Raw genomic sequence first — 6,972 nt, 5'->3', positions numbered from 1 at the left:
CTAATGTGATATTCTCTCTTCATTATCCTTTATTGGTTTAAGAAAAAAAAAGTAGCCTCTGAACCTTCCTCTAGCATATAATTTTGAGGGGCCACTGGTTTAAAATTAGGAATTCTCTCTACCTATCAATAATTTCACAAGTGAACAACAGGAAAACTAGTTCAGATACCTCAGGACTGGTAGTTGGTTATTCATCTATATTATTCAATTGTTCTAAAAAGTAATGTAGATAAAAAGCTCCACTAGAACCTATCTTTTCTGCCTTGACATTCTGTTGGCAAAAATCACCACACATAACCTCCTTACTGTGATATCCAGGATTAGGAGAGAATACTCTGAGGTCTGCAAAAAGAAAAAAAAATACAGGGAGAAGAATGCACATTATACTATTTTTCTTCTTTTTTAGTTTGAAATAATTTCAAATTTACAAAAAAATTTGGAAGACTGTTACAAAGAACTTTTTCTCCTCAACTGTTTGGGAATAAATTGCCGGCATGATGATCCACCATCCTCAAATACTTGGGTTCATATTACCTGCAAAAAGGGGAATTTCCTCTATAATCACAATACAACCCTCAGCTTGGGTTTTTCTGATGCTTTCTCATAATTGCATTCAGCTTATGCATCTTTGGCAGCGATATCACAGAAATGATGCTGTGTTATGCTCATAGCATCCTATCAGGTGGCACATGATTTTGATTTGCCACATTGCTGATGCTGATAATTTTGGTCATTTGATTAAAGTGGTGGTTTTCCAGTTTTTCCACTGTAAAGTTATTCTTTTCTCCTTTATATTTAATAAGTATTTTGTGGGGAGGTAGTTTGAAAATATATAAATATTCTATTTCCCTTCCAAATTTCACTTACCACTTTTAGCATACATTGATGTTTCTTGGCTTTATTACTTTCTGCTTTGATAATTGTCAAATGGTTATTTTCTAAACTACTGTTCCTTCTACATTTATTAATTTGCATTTCTCTGTAAGAAGAAGTTTTCTTTTTAAAAAATTTGTTTATCTCATTATGGACTAATGGATTTTGTTTTGCTTAATGAGTTATATGTTATTTGCTATTATTTACTTTGTTGCTCACATGTCCAGATCCAGTCAGTGTGAACACCTTCAAGCTGGCTCTTGAGTTAATTTTGCTTTGTTTTGTTTCTGTGTTTGTTTTGATATGCCCCCATCATTAAGCACTTCCTTGCTTTCTGGCACAAGATGTTCCAGGATCATCTTATTCTTTCCCAGCCCCAGGCCTGGACTCAGCTATTTCTACAAGGAGTTCTGGTTCCTTTTAGTAGAGAATACTATTTAGAAACCAAGATCTGTGATCTTGGTGTGGTCATTGCTATTGGGGTTTTGTTTTTCTCAGGCCATGCAAGTCGATAGAGCTACAACACACATGCGTGCACACACATACATACACACCACTCCTTTTACACTCATACTTAATTCTGTACCTCTATAGATTGAAAACCATATGATTTCACTAATACCTTTAATTCCAGTAGATCGCTTTCTATATTAAAAAACCACAAATTCATACTAATACCTCCTATTCAAACTGATACCTCAAAGTCCTATTCTATTCCAGCTACACAAAGTGCATTTTCGTTTTCTCCTTTTCTATATCGGTAGTCCTCTCCTCAAATAGTACGAAGCCTAGCTCCATTCACCCACAGTATATTTACAATTGGATTGGTGCTCCCTTCATGTAACCAGTTTACCACTGTCACAGGGACAGCCATCCCCTCTGCACAAGGACCTCCTCAGCCTACTTGGGCTCCAGCCACCGACCAGGATGTCTTTTCACCACTTTTCTTCTCCTTCTCAGACCATTGCTCATACTGTTCAGGCTCTGAGACACCACACTGGGCTCCTGTTGTATGCCCTCTTACACCTCTTAGGCTCTGATAACACATACACAGCCTCTGATGCACTTCCTCCCAAATGCCTTTTACTCCATTTGGGTTTTAACACTCAGAGTTGTGCTACTGCCTCATCCCCCACCCCATTGACTCCTAACGTGTTCAGGCCACGTAATAGTTTTAGACTGAGAGGGAGAAAGGAAGCAGGGAAGGAAGGATGGAAGGAAGGAATGGAGGAAGGGAGGAAGGGAAGGGAGAGAGGAGGGATGAAAAAAGAAATGCACGAAGGAAAGAAAATAGAAAGCAAAGCAAAAAAGGAAGCTATACAATTATTTAAAATTTCAGAGAATGCCAGTCTTCTTTTTACAGGTGTGAGTGTGGACACTTACCACATATAGCTAGAGGCACTCATTATTTCACCTCTTTAACAGTAAAGTTTAACTGGAGGTTGCTGAAAACAGTAATCATGTCAGAGGGTGGTGATTTTATAATAAAGTACAAAGTATGAAAAGCAGAAGGATTTAAATCTGTTCAGTGATCTTTGAGGTCACTTTAGCCTGTATAATCACAGGATTCTTGGGGGAGAAATAGATGGGTACAGGAATATGAAGAAAGCTTTTAGAGAATTTTGTATTGTCAGTGATTCATTATGTGGTCTATTTTTGTTTGTTTCTTTGTTTCCAGAAAACAAATACCAGAGAGACAGAAAGAAGATTAGACAGTACAGGATTATTATCATTCTGGTTTTGGTTTATAGGTTGATTATTATAATTTGATTGCCCACAGCAGTGACTAAACACTGATACACAGTAGAGAATAACTCTTGAAATCAAAGCCTAAACTTAGTGCATTGGCAGTGATGACAAGTCACATCCATCAACTGCTTCTGAAGATACTGGACTGAATGAGATTTTTGCATATTTTCAATTTCAAACTCTCATGTATTTGGATCAAAATCCTCATATTTTAGGCAAATATGGTCAATTTTCTTACACAGTCAATATTTATGATGCTAAGCCTGTGTCAAAATGACTCTAAATCATCGTATTTGGCAAAATATTATATGTAACAAGCTCAGAATTAAGTACGAATATAATTACTGAGCTGAGGAAGGGAAAACATCCAAGAGCTGTTAGTTTATGCTGTTCAGAAAATGCACATATACACAGATATGCACCACAGTAACAGGCAGTAATTAGTGGTTTATACTTTGGTAAGCATTCTTTAAAGGAAATATATATTTTCCTAGCATCACTTTTATGTCTACACCTACAAAGAGGATTATTTCCATGTGTAGCGTCACCTAGAATGAAGTCCTCTACCATTTGAATAATTCTAGAATAGAAATAGTCACAGTAAATAATCAGTCTCCTATTAAAATAAAAAATGGCCCCACTGCTGTCCCACAGAATGTTAAAGAAACATCATAAGGTTAATAAGGAAAAATTATTAATGTTGAATATTGAACATTTACTCTTCTTACACCACATATATACACGTCTCAACTTTCACTAAGAGGAGCCCATCACAGGACCTGCTCTGTGCAGTCTATAAATAATAGATAATGAAAAAAAGAATAACAGAAGTGCCAAGAAAGCTTAAATTAACCTACATATTACAGAGCTTAGAAAGAGTGACAGTTATTTATATTTAATTATGTTTTACTTGAATCAGTATTCATTGCAAAGACTTTTATAGCAAGACTTCCTTCTCCACTGACAAAATCTTCACTTGGATTAATCAAAATAAGTTTAGTTGAATAGTATCTTCAGATAGATTTGGTATATTTTTGAGCATATGAACTTTGAGGATTCCTTTCTGTTGATTTCAAACATGGACAGTAACATGACATCTAATAATGTACAAGAGAAGTTTAAGATGAGTTTGATTTTTTTAGATTAAATTATTTGTAAGTGGACTGCTTTTTTCCTGCCTGTTTTGATATGAGATTTTTGTGTCTATCCTTAGGTAGACACAAAAATGTCACTAGGTTCTACTCTGTTGTTTATTAAAATTTAAATTAAATTAAATTCATTACACTTTCTGGTTACATGGAAGCCCCTTGGATTTGCATGTTCTATTTTTTATTTCAGATATTTAAAAAATAACATTATTAAATTTTTAAAATTTTATTATTTTTTGGTATTTTGTCTTTTTAATAAAATATAAATGCTATTTTTTATTGATTCTGTTTTATTTATTATTTTTTCCAGTCATCCAAACTATTTTGACGTTTATCTTTGTGTCAGTCTTCCAGGCCTTTCTAATACCTCCGTAGCTCCACTTTCATCTGTTGTTATCCTTTACTTTGCATTATAAGTGATTTTATCAGTTGTCTTCTTCACATCTCTGATTTGGTTTTCTACATTGTTGAACTTATTCTTTATTGCTTCTGATAGCACTCATTCAATTACGTAGTCCTTCTATCTGTCTTCCAGTTCTCAGAGGTTCATCATCTGCTGGTTTTATTCTTTATTTGCACTTCATATGCAATGTACATACTTTTGGTTAGTTACAGAATATTTCCATAATTCTACATTGCTGTCAGTGGAGTAATTTCTGTCCAACCTTTATATTTGAAAAAAAAAATATTTCGAATGGAATTTTCTTGGCTTCCCTCTGTTTACCAAGATATATCTTGAATCCTCTAGTTAGAGCTTTTATTGAAATTATGTAAGTTGAGGGATGATATTCAATAAGCTACATGGTTTGGACAGGTGGGTGGGGCTATGGAAAGTTCCAGGCAAAGTTTTGTCTCTGTCATGTTTTTCTTTATGTGATTCTTGAAAGCATAGAAATTCAGGGCCAATTTTGCCCAACTGAGCAAATATTCCTTGCTTTTGAGTGAAGGCCTTCAAATTTTGCTGTGTTGCTTCATACGGTGGTGAGCCCAGACATAAATGAATAAATGAGTGCCTGAATAAATGACTGTGCCAAGGCATGGCCAGCTTCTATACTTTGGGCCCCAAGAATGCTTTCCATATATATAGGAAAAGGGACTCCATATAAGAAAAGCCTTTTTTTCCAAATTCTCTCAATTAGAATATTGATAGTTAAATTACTTTCTAAAGAGAGGGATTATACTAACCAAACAACTTAATTTTTCGAAGTGGGTGAAGGTAGGTGAAGGAAAGTAAAGTCCCAATTTTCCTATTTGTTTTTGTTGTTGTTGTTATTTTCTTTTTAAAAAAAGGTCACTCTTACTAATATTCTACCATAATGCTCTGCTTTTGGGAAAAAGTAATTTTATATCATTTTATCATGTCCTCTTTCAATTTTGACATCATTTAATTGTGTTCTTGTTGGTATTCTTATTTTTTGTATATTGTATAACAAGATATCCTAAATTTTTGTAGCATAATATTGGAATGATTCCTAGTTTCAGTATTTTGGCATTGGTGATATTTCCTTAATGGTTATCTTTTGCTGCTTCTAATCATTTTGCATTCACAATGGCATATTTCCTGGACATCTTATTTCCTTTTCTCAATTTCATCTCCATACTCCTAGATAACCAGAGACATCTAAACTTGATAGGAGCAAGTATAACAGTAAAATTTCTGTACTTTTCCCACACCATTCCCGGTGTTCAGTGTGACAAACCATAGATGAATTTAGGTAGTCTCTGTTTATAAAGTAGCTGTTAAAATCATTCATGCTTCCACTTATATTTTCAGTTTATTTCTCTTCTACTTCACAGCCTGGCCTTTCCATCTTTGCTTACATGATACAAATATGGGAATGTAAAGGAATGGAACATTCTAAGGTTAACAGGTCATTCTGCTTTTTTCTAAGAAGGCAGAATCAGCCACAGGCTGATGAATAGACAACCCATTATTTCTACTTGTCAGAGTTAACATCCTGATGTTGTTCTTGGTAAGGAATGTTAACTAAAACTTTTCATAAGCAAAGATCTTTTAAAATCATCTTTATAGCTTTCATTTGAGGAAGGTCTCATCTAGTCATTTTGTATTTTGACTTCATGAAAACTCTAAGAAAAGTTTATGTTATATAAAAACATAATGATTGATATAACTTGACATGGAAATCATTTAAAAATTAGAATATTTTTCCTTATATAATTGAAATATATCTGAAATTGTGTTTATAAGTTGCATATTTTGATAATAAAATATACAGGAGTGTTTTCTATTTAAAGTGATCCTGTTTGAATCCTACTCTAAAGGGAAGAATCATTTTCCATATAAGATGATTATTTTCATGTCCTGTATATATTATTCTTTGGTATATTTTTAGGTGGTATGTGCATGTGAACAGAAGTGCCTGTGTGTGTGTGTGAGTGTGTGTGTTTTTGTGTTGGTGGTATTATGAATAAATATCTTTCTCTTAGTAATAGAATCCCTTCTTTGGAAGGGACCTGTTACTATTGAGTCAATATATTGATAAGTCAATTGAAGTGGAGAGTGAGATTCCCCTAAAGGCACTGTTGCATGTAGTAGGCTGCCTTTTGAGAGGGTCTGAAATGATCCCTGACTCTTGATATTGAAGTGTGTCTTCCCCTTCTCCCCCACTCTCTCTCCCCCCTCCCTCTCCCCACTCCTCTCTCTCTCTCTATATATATATATGTACATACACACACACACACACACACACACACACATATTGCTCCATTTCATCGTGGGCTTAACCTAGTGTATCTCTTTTAACAAATAGAATAGTTCAAGAGTGATTTGGAATGCCACTTTCAAAATTAGGTTTCAAAAAGACTGTGACTTCCCTCTTGCCTCCGCTCTCTCTATCTCTTCTTTCTTGCTCTGATGAAGCAAGCTGCCACGTTTGAGCTGCACAGTGGAGAGGCCAACATGGCAAGGAACTGGGGTGGCCTCCAGACAACAGCTGTGAGGGGCTAAATCCTGCCAGTAACCACATAACTGAATGTGGAAGTAAATCCTTCCCCAGCTGAGTCTTGAGATGACTTCAGTCTTGACTAAAATCTTGATTGCAGCCTGTGAGAGACCTTGAAGCAAAGGACCCAGATAAGCTGCACCTGACTCCTGACCTATAGAAATTGTGTGATAGTAAGTATTGTTTGAGGCCACTAGTGTTGGGGGTAATTTGTAGTAACTAATACATTGAGTTAGAAT

Source organism: Mesoplodon densirostris, chromosome 4, assembly GCF_025265405.1.
Source record: "Mesoplodon densirostris isolate mMesDen1 chromosome 4, mMesDen1 primary haplotype, whole genome shotgun sequence".
In the NCBI taxonomy this organism is placed as follows: Eukaryota; Metazoa; Chordata; class Mammalia; order Artiodactyla; family Ziphiidae; genus Mesoplodon; species Mesoplodon densirostris.
The sequence above is the reverse complement of the archived record's forward strand: the minus strand, read 5'-3'. Positions refer to the sequence as shown.